General features: G+C 52.7%; 1 protein-coding gene across 1 annotated transcript in view; it reads right to left on the bottom strand.

Moving 5' to 3' along the window:
- The window catches only part of SORT1 (sortilin 1), an 88,263-nt gene that overhangs the window by 70,871 nt on the left and 1,182 nt on the right, over positions 1 to 16,210 (bottom strand). The gene's annotated exons all lie outside the window — the stretch shown is intronic.

Below are 16,210 nucleotides of genomic sequence, written 5' to 3'. Positions count from 1 at the left end.
CAGGGTCTGTTCCGCAGGATTGGCGCATAGCAAATGTGGTGCCAATATTCAAAAAGGGCTGTAAAAGTGAACCTGGAAATTATAGGCCAGTAAGTCTAACCTCTATTGTTGGTAAAATATTTGAAGGGTTTCTGAGGGATGTTATTCTGGATTATCTCAATGAGAATAACTGTTTAACTCCATATCAGCATGGGTTTATGAGAAATCGCTCCTGTCAAACCAATCTAATCAGTTTTTATGAAGAGGTAAGCTATAGGCTGGACCACGGTGAGTCATTGGACGTGGTAGATCTCGATTTTTCCAAAGCGTTTGATACCGTGCCGCACAAGAGGTTGGTACACAAAATGAGAATGCTTGGTCTGGGGGAAAATGTGTGTAAATGGGTTAGTAACTGGCTTAGTGATAGAAAGCAGAGGGTGGTTATAAATGGTATAGTCTCTAACTGGGTCGCTGTGACCAGTGGGGTACCGCAGGGGTCAGTATTGGGACCTGTTCTCTTCAACATATTCATTAATGATCTGGTAGAAGGTTTACACAGTAAAATATCGATATTTGCAGATGATACAAAACTATGTAAAGCAGTTAATACAAGAGAAGATAGTATTCTGCTACAGATGGATCTGGATAAGTTGGAAACTTGGGCTGAAAGGTGGCAGATGAGGTTTAACAATGATAAATGTAAGGTTATACACATGGGAAGAAGGAATCAATATCACCATTACACACTGAACGGGAAACCACTGGGTAAATCTGACAGGGAGAAGGACTTGGGGATCCTAGTTAATGATAAACTTACCTGGAGCAGCCAGTGCCAGGCAGCAGCTGCCAAGGCAAACAGGATCATGGGGTGCATTAAAAGAGGTCTGGATACACATGATGAGAGCATTATACTGCCTCTGTACAAATCCCTAGTTAGACCGCACATGGAGTACTGTGTCCAGTTTTGGGCACCGGTGCTCAGGAAGGATATAATGGAACTAGAGAGAGTACAAAGGAGGGCAACAAAATTAATAAAGGGGATGGGAGAACTACAATACCCAGATAGATTAGCGAAATTAGGATTATTTAGTCTAGAAAAAAGACGACTGAGGGGCGATCTAATAACCATGTATAAGTATATAAGGGGACAATACAAATATCTCGCTGAGGATCTGTTTATACCAAGGAAGGTGACGGGCACAAGGGGGCATTCTTTGCGTCTGGAGGAGAGAAGGTTTTTCCACCAACATAGAAGAGGATTCTTTACTGTTAGGGCAGTGAGAATCTGGAATTGCTTGCCTGAGGAGGTGGTGATGGCGAACTCAGTCGAGGGGTTCAAGAGAGGCCTGGATGTCTTCCTGGAGCAGAACAATATTGTATCATACAATTATTAGGTTCTGTAGAAGGACGTAGATCTGGGTATTTATTATGATGGAATATAGGCTGAACTGGATGGACAAATGTCTTTTTTCGGCCTTACTAACTATGTTACTATGTTACTATGTTACTATGTCAAAAACCTATATTAGGTACCTAGTAGGTAAGTGTACAATCATACTAACAACCAAGAAACAGTATAGGTAAGGTGCATAGAAGAGTTTTGTTTTTTGTTTTTTTTTTTTTTTGGGGGGGGGGGGGGAAATAAATCAGTATTTACCTATGTGTAGCAAAATTCCAGTATGGAGTCCAGCGTTAAGAAAAGCGATATGGCCGTGCCACCCTCCACCCCAACGCACGTTTCGTGATGCCTTCTTCAGGGGGCGTGTATGGGGAAGGGGAAATGCCGTTTTGTTTTTTTATATACTGCGCCCGGCCAATAGAGTACCGCCGATGATGTGTGTGTAGGTATTCACCGCGCATTCATTTGACTGGGTGTGTGTTGGCGTGCCGCCCACTGGGTTACTATGATTGTACACTTACCTACTAGGTGCTTAATATAGGTTTTTGACCTTAATGAATACTTGACAGTGGGTTTAAGGTGATAGTATGCATTCAAACTTGGGATTATTTGGTTTTTGGACCTATTTTTCCCATTGATTACTACAGTCCAGCTGTTACTACTTATGTTACTTTTTGTTTTTTTCATTATTCTTTATTGAAGTTTTTGGGCAAGCCTCCCTCACACAAGAGAGGTCTTGTTGTTTCTATTTGAGCTATATGTGTTTTATAAATGTTTAAATAAAATTACGCTACTTTTTAAACAAACATGGATTTATAAGTGGTTATTTTCTGCATGTTCGGGCTAATAGCCGTTTTTTGAGCATGCTGACGGATTTTCTCCTGTTATTTTCCTATTGAAATTATGGTGTTTTCCCCCACATACACACATAAAAAAGTGACAACATGGCAATTATTGAAAAATTGTGCTTGGAAAAAAAAAAAAAAAATCTTAATTTTACTACGGAATTGAAGCTTAAAAACAGAAATATTGAAAGTGGTTAAATAAGTTACAAAAGGTGAAACATGTACAGCAAGTGGTTTGACATTGCTGTACATATGTTCCTTTTGTCTTTTTTGTGGCTTTCCAGGCAGAATGTGCACACCCTGTCATGTCATCCGAGTGCAATGCTTTCTATGTACTCATTTACTTACATGGCCAAGTGTCAGCAGAATATGGATCCAACTCGGGCATATGACATTTCTTTTTCCCTAATGTTTTGAAGGAACGCACTCAGACCAAACATACAGTTGTCTGCATGAGCCCCAACAACACCGAATAAAATGAAACTCTTTGACTTGCAATGGGCAGTCAGGATTTTGGTGCACCACTATCATTGCAAACTGTGCCATTTTCAAAATCACGCTCCCATCTCCACACACACCGCCAGAGGAGTACCTAGCTCAGTAAGCGAAGCCCGAAATCATATGGCTGTCATTATTTCTCTTCAATCAGCTAGAGAAATATGGCCATGTTCACATTTGTCTCTGTCCCATCCTCCCTGTGGGGAACATGGTCACCAAAACCACATGCACCAGGCAGCACCGCCCTCCATGAGGCCAAGGTCAGTATTTTACCTCAGTATTTGTAAGCCAAAACCAGGAGTGGGTGATAAATACAGAAGTGGTGCATATGTTTCTATTATACTTTTCCTCAGGCTGTTCCTCTCCAGGTTTTGGCTTACAAATACTGAGGTAAAATACTGAACGTGTGAACATAGCCTTACGCTCAACTATCCCACACCACAGATATACAGTGCTTACAAGTAGTATTCAACCCCCTGCAGATTTAGCAGGTTTACACATTTGGAATTAACTTGGCATTGTGACATTTGGACTGTAGATCAGCCTGGAAGTGTGAAATGCACTGCAGCAAAAAAGAATGCTATTTCTTTGTTTATTTTTTTAAAAAAATTGTGAAAAGTCTTTTCAGAGCGTCATTTATTATTCAACCCCTCAACCCACCAGAATTCTGTTTGGTTCCCCTAAAGTATTAAGAAGTAGTTCAAGCACAAAGAACAATGAGCTTCACATGTTTGGATTAATTATCTCTTTTTCCAGCCTTTTCTGACTATTTAAGACCCTCCCCAAACTTGTGAACAGCACTCATACATGGTCAACATGGGAAAGACAAAGGAGCATTCCAAGGCCATCAGAGATAAGATCGTGGAGGGTCACAAGGCTGGCAAGAGGTACAAAACCCTTTCCAAGGAGTTGGGCCTACCTGTCTCCACTGTTGGGAGCATCATCCGGAAATGGAAGGCTTATGGAACTACTGTTAGCCTTCCACGGCCTGGACAGCCTTTGAAAGTTTCCCCCCGTGCCGAGGCCAGGCTTGTCCGAAGAGTCAAGGCTAACCCAAGGACAACAAGGAAGGAGCTCCGGGAAGATCTCATGGCAGTGGGGTCATTGGTTTCAGTCAATACCATAAGTAACGTACTCCACCGCAATGGTCTCCGTTCCAGACGAGCCCGTAAGGTACCTTTACTTTCAAAGCATCATGTCAAGGCTCGTCTACAGTTTGCTCATGATCACTTGGAGGACTCAGACTGACTGGTTCAAGGTTCTCTGGTCTGATGAGACCAAGATCGAGATCTTTGGTGCCAACCACACACATGACGTTTGGAGACTGGATGGCACTGCATACGACCCCAAGAATACCATCCCTACAGTCAAGCATGGTGGTGGCAGCATCATGCTGTGGGGCTGTTTCTCAGCCAAGGGGCCTGGCCATCTGGTCCGCATCCATGGGAAGATGGATAGCACGGCCTACCTGGAGATTTTGGCCAAGAACCTCCGCTCCTCCATCAAGGATCTTAAGATGGGTCGTCATTTCATCTTCCAACAAGACAACGACCCAAAGCACAAAGCCAAGAAAACCAAGGCCTGGTTCAAGAGGCAAAAAATCAAGGTGTTGCAGTGGCCCAGTCAGTCTCCTGACCTTAACCCAATTGAAAACTTGTGGAAGGAGCTCAAGATTAAAGTCCACATGAGACACCCAAAGAACCTAGATAACTTGGAGAAGATCTGCATGGAGGAGTTGGCCAAGATAACTCCAGAGACCTGTGCCGGCCTGATCAGGTCTTATAAAAGACGATTATTAGCTGTAATTGCAAACAAAGGTTATTCCACAAAATATTAAACCTAGGGGTTGAATAATAATTGACCCACACTTTTATGTTTAAAATTTATAAAAATTTAACTGAGCAACAAAACATTTTGGTTTGTAAGATTTATGCATCTGTTAATAAATCCTGCTCTTGTTTGAAGTTTGAAGGCTCTAACTCAGTGGTCCCCAACTCCAGGCCTCGAGGGCCGCCAACAGTGCAGGTTTTCAGGAATTCCTTAGTATTGCACAGGGGTTGGAATCATCACCTGTGCAGATGATCACATTACCACCGATGCAATACTAAAGAAATCCTGAAAACCTGCACTGTTGGCGGCCCTCGAGGCCTGGAGTTGGGGACCCCTGCTCTAACTTATTTGCATCTTATTAAACCTGCTAAATCTGCAGGGGGTTGAATACTACTTGTAGGCATTGTACACCTGCCGATCATGGAGCCTCTCTGATGGACTCAGAATGGAGGTCTGCTCAATACACTCATTAGAAAGTCCTAATAAGATGGTGCCTCACTCAGGCCTATCTCCCCACTGTTTCAGGGGTCACCAAGCCATAGGAGACATGTATCACATCCGGGGGTCTTTGCGCCCAAGTGCACAGGTTGTGGATTATCCTTTCTATAACTGGTGCTAATTTAGTAAAGAACCTCAGAGGCCTCAGTGAGTAAATGTATCCAGAATGTTCCGGAGCACGTCCACACCCTCATCTCCTTTGTATTCTTGGCAACCAAACAATGCATTTCCTCGGCCTGGAGATAGCCAAGCCTGGACCTCTTGTAGGTGAAACGTCGCACCTGCAGGATCTCAATGTACCCCCCTCATAGATCCCATCCACACCATACCCAATCTCCCTCTCGGGGGCCCTATTGTCCTGTATTATTCTCCATGTCAATGGACTCCTCTCACTCTACGAGTCCTCTCGGCGTGGTCTTGTGGCTGCTGGCTACTCGGGGCCACTCCGAGAGTTGTCACTCGCCTCCATTCCTATCACACTAACTTTATTCTTCGTTCTTATATAGAACCTATAATATCACTGCACTTTTCAGACCGTCACTTCCTGATTTTTTTTTTTACTTTTGGACACATATTAAACAGTGTAATACAGTGATAATAATTCTGATTTCAGTGATGTGTCACTTACCGGGCTGCTTGCTGTAGTTATAATAAAGTCATAGTTTTATCAGCAGGACATTATTGCTAGAGGACTAGTAAACCTGCTGCCATGTAGTCCTCCACATTCATGAGCCCTGTATAACCTCACCAACACTACTGACAGGCAGCTTTCTGCCTATGCACAGTACACACAGAAAGCTGCCAATCAGTGGTGGATTATACAGAGATCATGAATATGAACGACTACATGGCAGCAGGTTCACTAGTCCTTTAGTGAGAATCTCCTGTAATAAAACTGATGTTATTACCAAGCAGCCAAGTGACATTGCTGGAATCAGGATCTCTGTACATCATACTGCTCTTAGATTAGTTGCAGATACCTGGTGACAGATTCCCTTTAAGGATAATAGAACCAGCCTGCCTGGATACAGAGTATGCGGAGCTCTCAGTACCTACCTGAATGGTCCAATATGCTGCAGCCCACCACAGACCCCTGGGCGTGCCCTACATATTAATGCCACATTTACAGGAGACTCTGCACTGGCAGAACACATTCCCTGCAGTCAGTACTCTGCCAATGGGTCTATCTCCACCGCACAAGCTCTTTACAGAAGAGGTGGTTATTGGACCAGCACTATACAGCACAGGGCGATGGTATGTATGGCTCACTAGGGACCGCTCAGGTCAGGTGCAGAGTGAGTGATAATGTGCCAGCTGATGAGCGGGCATCCAGCAATACACCTTACTGCCATCATAATGTACGCAGACATCCATCTATCTGTCCTAGATAATATTAGAGGCTTGCTCCCATTTAATAAATGAGTATTGTTGCACAGTGCTTGCAAATACAAGCAATTTTGTCAATTACTGTTTTTAAGATATTAAAGGGGTTGTTCGCTGTAAACACAAGAAGTCCGCAGTCACTCGATCTCCCCTGTCAGCGTCGGGAGCTGTGGTCATGTGACCACACGTATGCGATACACATATCCCGGCCAGAATATGACGAGGCTGGTTCTGATCTCGCGCAATATACCTGCACCGAGCACGCCCGAAACAGGCGATTTGTTTTAGACCGGACAATTCCTTTAACAATTTTCATTTGCTTACAACTCGTTGCCTTGGAAACTGACCACAACTGCTAAACAGCAGAATATGAGCACTGCTTATCAGCTCTTTTCTACAGAGCTTCAGCACACTGCTCACAAGCTATACAGCAGAGGTGGTCGGTCTCTGAGGCAACGAGCTGTAAAGAAAAGTGTTGGGCCTCATTCACACGTCAGTATTTGTATCCCAAATCCAGGACCGTCTCCAAAACACAGAGAAGGGGCAATCTTTCAGTTTTGCTTAGAGTTTTGCTCGGTAAATTCCACTCCTGGCTTCGGCACACAAACATTAATATGTGAATGAGGCTTACAGAGTGGTTTTTGGAAAAAGCCAGTGCACCAGCAGCATTTTATTTAAAATAATAAACCTTACTCACCCTCCCCAGGTCCAGAGATGAGTCCTCAGCGCTGCTCCTGGTGTCCGTTATTGTCCGCAGCGCTGATATCACATCCAAAGCGCTACAGCTAATAGGCGACATGCGACATCAACGCCGCAGCCAGTAGGTGACACGCGACATCAACGCCGCAGCCAGTAGGTGACACGCGACATCAACGCCGCAGCCAGTAGGTGACACGCGACATCAGCGCCGCAGCCAGTAGGTGACACGCGACATCAGCGCCGCAGCCAGTAGGTGACACGCGACATCAGCGCCGCAGCCAGTAGGTGACACGCGACATCAGCGCCGCAGCCAGTCGGTGACATCAGCGCCGCAGCCAGTAGGTGACACGCGACATCAGCGCCGCAGCCAGTCGGTGACATCAGCGCCGCAGCCAGTCGGTGACACGCGCCGCCAGTCGGTGACACGCGCCGTCAGTCGGTGACACGCGCCGTCAGTCGGTGACACGCGCCGTCAGTCGGTGACACGCGCCGTCAGTCGGTGACACGCGCCGTCAGTCGGTGACACGCGCCGTCAGTCGGTGACACGCGCCGTCAGTCGGTGACACGCGCCGTCAGTCGGTGACACGCGCCGTCAGTCGGTGACACGCGCCGTCAGTCGGTGACACGCGCCGTCAGTCGGTGACACGCGCCGTCAGTCGGTGACACGCGCCGTCAGTCGGTGACACGCGCCGTCAGTCGGTGACACGCGCCGTCAGTCGGTGACACGCGCCGTCAGTCGGTGACACGCGCCGTCAGTCGGTGACACGCGCCGTCAGTCGGTGACATCAGCGCCGCAGCCAGTAGGTGACACGCGACATCAGCGCCGCAGCCAGTAGGTGACACGCGACATCAGCGCCGCAGCCAGTAGGTGACACGTGTCAGCCAGTAGGTGACACGCGACATCAGCGCTGCAGCCAGTAGGTGACATGCGACATCAGCGCTGCAGACAACAACTATCACCACGCGCAGCGCCGAGCACTCACCTCTGGACCTGGGGAGGGTGAGATAGAAAAATCGAACAAATAAAATGTTCTAAATCAGAAAACCCTTTAACATATTTCAAGAATGGCTGAAAATTTTCACCAAGCAGTAAATGTCAAAAGTATTTCCCAGCATTAACTGACAACATCCATCTATGAAGATGGAGATAACCCTGAGAGTAGTCATAGTGATAGCGAATGGGGGTCACTGGTTATTCCACGTACAGGCCCGGGGTCTCCTGATCTGCAGACATGCGACTCCTAGAGGTCAGCGAGGCGTGAAGGCCACACACACTAAATGTCATTTTTAGGGGCAGCACACATATTATACAGTGCCCCCCGCAGGCAGCACACATCACATCAGTCGGTGACGCGCGGCGTCAGTCGGTGACGCGCGGCGTCAGTCGGTGACGCGCGGCGTCAGTCGGTGACGCGCGGCGTCAGTCGGTGACGCGCGGCGTCAGTCGGTGACGCGCGGCGTCAGTCGGTGACGCGCGGCGTCAGTCGGTGACGCGCGGCGTCAGTCGGTGACGCGCGGCGTCAGTCGGTGACGCGCGGCGTCAGTCGGTGACGCGCGACGTCAGTCGGTGACGCGCGACGTCAGTCGGTGACGCGCGACGTCAGTCGGTGACGCGCGACGTCAGTCGGTGACGCGCGACGTCAGTCGGTGACGCGCGACGTCAGTCGGTGACGCGCGACGTCAGTCGGTGACGCGCGACGTCAGTCGGTGACGCGCGACGTCAGTCGGTGACGCGCGACGTCAGTCGGTGACGCGCGACGTCAGTCGGTGACGCGCGACGTCAGTCGGTGACGCGCGACGTCAGTCGGTGACGCGCGACGTCAGTCGGTGACGCGCGACGTCAGTCGGTGACGCGCGACGTCAGTCGGTGACGCGCGACGTCAGTCGGTGACGCGCGACGTCAGTCGGTGACGCGCGACATCAGTCGGTGACGCGCGACATCAGTCGGTGACGCGCGACATCAGTCGGTGACGCGCGACATCAGTCGGTGACGCGCGACATCAGTCGGTGACGCGCGACATCAGTCGGTGACGCGCGACATCAGTCGGTGACGCGCGACATCAGTCGGTGACGCGCGACATCAGTCGGTGACGCGCGACATCAGTAGGTGACGCGCGACATCAGTAGGTGACGCGCGACATCAGTAGGTGACGCGCGACATCAGTAGGTGACGCGCGACATCAGTAGGTGACGCGCGACATCAGTAGGTGACGCGCGACATCAGTAGGTGACGCGCGACATCAGTAGGTGACGCGCGACATCAGTAGGTGACGCGCGACATCAGTAGGTGACGCGCGACATCAGTAGGTGACGCGCGACATCAGTAGGTGACGCGCGACATCAGTAGGTGACGCGCGACATCAGTAGGTGACGCGCGACATCAGTAGGTGACGCGCGACATCAGTAGGTGACGCGCGACATCAGTAGGTGACGCGCGACATCAGTAGGTGACGCGCGACATCAGTAGGTGACGCGCGACATCAGTAGGTGACGCGCGACATCAGTAGGTGACGCGCGACATCAGTAGGTGACGCGCGACATCAGTAGGTGACGCGCGACATCAGTAGGTGACGCGCGACATCAGTAGGTGACGCGCGACATCAGTAGGTGACGCGCGACATCAGTAGGTGACGCGCGACATCAGTAGGTGACGCGCGACATCAGTAGGTGACGCGCGACATCAGTAGGTGACGCGCGACATCAGTAGGTGACGCGCGACATCAGTAGGTGACGCGCGACATCAGTAGGTGACGCGCGACATCAGTAGGTGACGCGCGACATCAGTAGGTGACGCGCGACATCAGTAGGTGACGCGCGACATCAGTAGGTGACGCGCGACATCAGTAGGTGACGCGCGACATCAGTAGGTGACGCGCGACATCAGTAGGTGACGCGCGACATCAGTAGGTGACGCGCGACATCAGTAGGTGACGCGCGACATCAGTAGGTGACGCGCGACATCAGTAGGTGACGCGCGACATCAGTAGGTGACGCGCGACATCAGTAGGTGACGCGCGACATCAGTAGGTGACGCGCGACATCAGTAGGTGACGCGCGACATCAGTAGGTGACGCGCGACATCAGTAGGTGACGCGCGACATCAGTAGGTGACGCGCGACATCAGTAGGTGACGCGCGACATCAGTAGGTGACGCGCGACATCAGTAGGTGACGCGCGACATCAGTAGGTGACGCGCGACATCAGTAGGTGACGCGCGACATCAGTAGGTGACGCGCGACATCAGTAGGTGACGCGCGACATCAGTAGGTGACGCGCGACATCAGTAGGTGACGCGCGACATCAGTAGGTGACGCGCGACATCAGTAGGTGACGCGCGACATCAGTAGGTGACGCGCGACATCAGTAGGTGACGCGCGACATCAGTAGGTGACGCGCGACATCAGTAGGTGACGCGCGACATCAGTAGGTGACGCGCGACATCAGTAGGTGACGCGCGACATCAGTAGGTGACGCGCGACATCAGTAGGTGACGCGCGACATCAGTAGGTGACGCGCGACATCAGTAGGTGACGCGCGACATCAGTAGGTGACGCGCGACATCAGTAGGTGACGCGCGACATCAGTAGGTGACGCGCGACATCAGTAGGTGACGCGCGACATCAGTAGGTGACGCGCGACATCAGTAGGTGACGCGCGACATCAGTAGGTGACGCGCGACATCAGTAGGTGACGCGCGACATCAGTAGGTGACGCGCGACATCAGTAGGTGACGCGCGACATCAGTAGGTGACGCGCGACATCAGTAGGTGACGCGCGACATCAGTAGGTGACGCGCGACATCAGTAGGTGACGCGCGACATCAGTAGGTGACGCGCGACATCAGTAGGTGACGCGCGACATCAGTAGGTGACGCGCGACATCAGTAGGTGACGCGCGACATCAGTAGGTGACGCGCGACATCAGTAGGTGACGCGCGACATCAGTAGGTGACGCGCGACATCAGTAGGTGACGCGCGACATCAGTAGGTGACGCGCGACATCAGTAGGTGACGCGCGACATCAGTAGGTGACGCGCGACATCAGTAGGTGACGCGCGACATCAGTAGGTGACGCGCGACATCAGTAGGTGACGCGCGACATCAGTAGGTGACGCGCGACATCAGTAGGTGACGCGCGACATCAGTAGGTGACGCGCGACATCAGTAGGTGACGCGCGACATCAGTAGGTGACGCGCGACATCAGTAGGTGACGCGCGACATCAGTAGGTGACGCGCGACATCAGTAGGTGACGCGCGACATCAGTAGGTGACGCGCGACATCAGTAGGTGACGCGCGACATCAGTAGGTGACGCGCGACATCAGTAGGTGACGCGCGACATCAGTAGGTGACGCGCGACATCAGTAGGTGACGCGCGACATCAGTAGGTGACGCGCGACATCAGTAGGTGACGCGCGACATCAGTAGGTGACGCGCGACATCAGTAGGTGACGCGCGACATCAGTAGGTGACGCGCGACATCAGTAGGTGACGCGCGACATCAGTAGGTGACGCGCGACATCAGTAGGTGACGCGCGACATCAGTAGGTGACGCGCGACATCAGTAGGTGACGCGCGACATCAGTAGGTGACGCGCGACATCAGTAGGTGACGCGCGACATCAGTAGGTGACGCGCGACATCAGTAGGTGACGCGCGACATCAGTAGGTGACGCGCGACATCAGTAGGTGACGCGCGACATCAGTAGGTGACGCGCGACATCAGTAGGTGACGCGCGACATCAGTAGGTGACGCGCGACATCAGTAGGTGACGCGCGACATCAGTAGGTGACGCGCGACATCAGTAGGTGACGCGCGACATCAGTAGGTGACGCGCGACATCAGTAGGTGACGCGCGACATCAGTAGGTGACGCGCGACATCAGTAGGTGACGCGCGACATCAGTAGGTGACGCGCGACATCAGTAGGTGACGCGCGACATCAGTAGGTGACGCGCGACATCAGTAGGTGACGCGCGACATCAGTAGGTGACGCGCGACATCAGTAGGTGACGCGCGACATCAGTAGGTGACGCGCGACATCAGTAGGTGACGCGCGACATCAGTAGGTGACGCGCGACATCAGTAGGTGACGCGCGACATCAGTAGGTGACGCGCGACATCAGTAGGTGACGCGCGACATCAGTAGGTGACGCGCGACATCAGTAGGTGACGCGCGACATCAGTAGGTGACGCGCGACATCAGTAGGTGACGCGCGACATCAGTAGGTGACGCGCGACATCAGTAGGTGACGCGCGACATCAGTAGGTGACGCGCGACATCAGTAGGTGACGCGCGACATCAGTAGGTGACGCGCGACATCAGTAGGTGACGCGCGACATCAGTAGGTGACGCGCGACATCAGTAGGTGACGCGCGACATCAGTAGGTGACGCGCGACATCAGTAGGTGACGCGCGACATCAGTAGGTGACGCGCGACATCAGTAGGTGACGCGCGACATCAGTAGGTGACGCGCGACATCAGTAGGTGACGCGCGACATCAGTAGGTGACGCGCGACATCAGTAGGTGACGCGCGACATCAGTAGGTGACGCGCGACATCAGTAGGTGACGCGCGACATCAGTAGGTGACGCGCGACATCAGTAGGTGACGCGCGACATCAGTAGGTGACGCGCGACATCAGTAGGTGACGCGCGACATCAGTAGGTGACGCGCGACATCAGTAGGTGACGCGCGACATCAGCGCCGCAGCCAGTAGGTGACACGCGACATCAGTCACCACATGCGACATCAGTCGGTGACACGCGACATCAGTCGGTGACACGCGACATCAGTCGGTGACACGCGACATCAGTCGGTGACACGCGACATCAGTCGGTGACACGCGACATCAGTCGGTGACACGCGACATCAGTCGGTGACACGCGACATCAGTCGGTGACACGCGACATCAGTCGGTGACACGCGACATCAGTCGGTGACACGCGACATCAGTCGGTGACACGCGACATCAGTCGGTGACACGCGACATCAGTCGGTGACACGCGACATCAGTCGGTGACACGCGACATCAGCGCCGCAGCCAGTAGGTGACACGCGACATCAGCGCCGCAGCCAGTAGGTGACACGCGACATCAGCGCCGCAGCCAGTAGGTGACACGCGACATCAGCGCCGCAGCCAGTAGGTGACACGCGACATCAGTCGGTGACACGCGACATCAGCGCCGCAGCCAGTAGGTGACACGCGACATCAGCGCCGCAGCCAGTAGGTGACACGCGACATCAGTCGGTGACACGCGACATCAGCGCCGCAGCCAGTAGGTGACACGCGACATCAGTCGGTGACACGCGACATCAGCGCCGCAGCCAGTAGGTGACACGCGACATCAGTAGGTGACACGCGACATCAGTAGGTGACACGCGACATCAGTAGGTGACACGCGACATCAGCGCCGCAGCCAGTAGGTGACACGCGACATCAGCGCCGCAGCCAGTAGGTGACACGCGACATCAGTCACCACATGCAACATCAGTAGGTGACACGCGACATCAGTAGGTGACACGCGACATCAGTAGGTGACACGCAACATCAGTAGGTGACACGCAACATCAGCGCCGCAGCCAGTAGGTGACACGCGACATCAGCGCCGCAGCCAGTAGGTGACACGCGACATCAGCGCCGCAGCCAGTAGGTGACACGCGACATCAGCGCCGCAGCCAGTAGGTGACACGCGACATCAGCGCCGCAGCCAGTAGGTGACACGCGACATCAGTCGGTGACACGCGACATCAGCACCGCAGCCAGTAGGTGACACGCGACATCAGTCGGTGACACGCGACATCAGCGCCGCAGCCAGTAGGTGACACGCGACATCAGTCGGTGACACGCGACATCAGTCGGTGACACGCGACATCAGTAGGTGACACGCGACATCAGTAGGTGACACGCGACATCAGTAGGTGACACGCGACATCAGTAGGTGACACGCGACATCAGTAGGTGACACGCGACATCAGTAGGTGACACGCGACATCAGCGCCGCAGCCAGTAGGTGACACGCGACATCAGTCGGTGACACGCGACATGAGCGCCGCAGCCAGTAGGTGACACGCGACATCAGCCCCGCAGCCAGTAGGTGACACGCGACATCAGTCACCACATGCAACATCAGTAGGTGACACGCGACATCAGCCCCGCAGCCAGTAGGTGACACGCGACATCAGTCACCACATGCGACATCAGTAGGTGACACGCGACATCAGTAGGTGACACGCGACATCAGTAGGTGACACGCGACATCAGTAGGTGACACGCGACATCAGTAGGTGACACGCGACATCAGCGCCGCAGCCAGTAGGTGACACGCGACATCAGCGCCGCAGCCAGTAGGTGACACGCGACATCAGCGCCGCAGCCAGTAGGTGACACGTGTCAGCCAGTAGGTGACACGCGACATCAGCGCTGCAGCCAGTAGGTGACATGCGACATCAGCGCTGCAGACAACAACTATCACCACGCGCAGCGCCGAGGACTCACCTCTGGACCTGGGGAGGGTGAGATAGAAAAATCGAACAAATAAAATGTTCTAAATCAGAAAACCCTTTAACATATTTCAAGAATGGCTGAAAATTTTCACCAAGCAGTAAATGTCAAAAGTATTTCCCAGCATTAACTGACAACATCCATCTATGAAGATGGAGATAACCCTGAGAGTAGTCATAGTGATAGCGAATGGGGGTCACTGGTTATTCCACGTACAGGCCCGGGGTCTCCTGATCTGCAGACATGCGACTCCTAGAGGTCAGCGAGGCGTGAAGGCCACACACACTAAATGTCATTTTTAGGGGCAGCACACATATTATACAGTGCCCCCCGCAGGCAGCACACATATTATACAGTGCCCCCCCGCAGGCAGCACACATATTATACAGTGCCCCCCGCAGGCAGCACACATATTATACAGTGCCCCCCCGCAGGCAGCACACATATTATACAGTGCCCCCCCGCAGGCAGCACACATATTATACAGTGCCCCCCCGCAGGCAGCACACATATTATACAGTGCCCCCCCGCAGGCAGCACACATATTATACAGTGCCCCCCGCAGGCAGCACACATATTATACAGTGCCCCCCCGCAGGCAGCACACATATTATACAGTGCCCCCCCGCAGGCAGCACACATATTATACAGTGCCCCCCGCAGGCAGCACACATATTATACAGTGCCCCCCCGCAGGCAGCACACATATTATACAGTGCCCCCCCGCAGGCAGCACACATATTATACAGTGCCCCCCCGCAGGCAGCACACATATTATACAGTGCCCCCCCGCAGGCAGCACACATATTATACAGTGCCCCCCCACAGGCAGCACACATATTATACAATGCCCCCCCCCCACAGGCAGCACGCATATTATACAGTGCCCCCCCCACAGGCAGCACGCATATTATACAGTGGCCCCCCCCGCAGGCAGCACACATATTATACAGTGCCCTCCCGCAGGCAGCACACATATTATACAGTGCCCCCCCGCAGGCAGCACACATATTATACATACTGCCCCCTGCAGGCAGCACACATATTATACATACTGCCCCCCCCAGGCAGCACACATATTATACAGTGCCCCCCCCCCCACAGGCAGCACACATATTATACAGTGCCCCCCTAACACAGGCAGCACACATGTTATACAGTGCCCCCTGCAGGCAGCACACATATTATACATACTGCCCCCTGCAGGCAGCACACATATTATACATACTGCCCCCCCCCCGCAGGCAGCACACATATTATACAGTGCCCCCCCACAGGCAGCACACATAGTATACATACTGCCCCCTGCAGTCAGCACACATTATACAGTGCCCCCTGCAGGCAGCACACATATTATACAGTGCCCCCTGCAGGCAGCACACATATTATACAGTGCCCCCTGCAGGCAGCACACATATTATACAGTGCCCCCCCGCAGGCAGCACACATATTATACAGTGCCCTACCCCCCCCCCCCACAGGCAGCACACATATTATACAGTGCCCTACCCCCCCCCCCACAGGCAGCACACATAGTATACATACTGCCCCCTGCAGTCAGCACACATTATACAG

Source organism: Ranitomeya imitator, chromosome 3, assembly GCF_032444005.1.
Source record: "Ranitomeya imitator isolate aRanImi1 chromosome 3, aRanImi1.pri, whole genome shotgun sequence".
NCBI classification, from domain to species: Eukaryota; Metazoa; Chordata; class Amphibia; order Anura; family Dendrobatidae; genus Ranitomeya; species Ranitomeya imitator.
The sequence above is the reverse complement of the archived record's forward strand: the minus strand, read 5'-3'. Positions and strand labels throughout refer to the sequence as shown.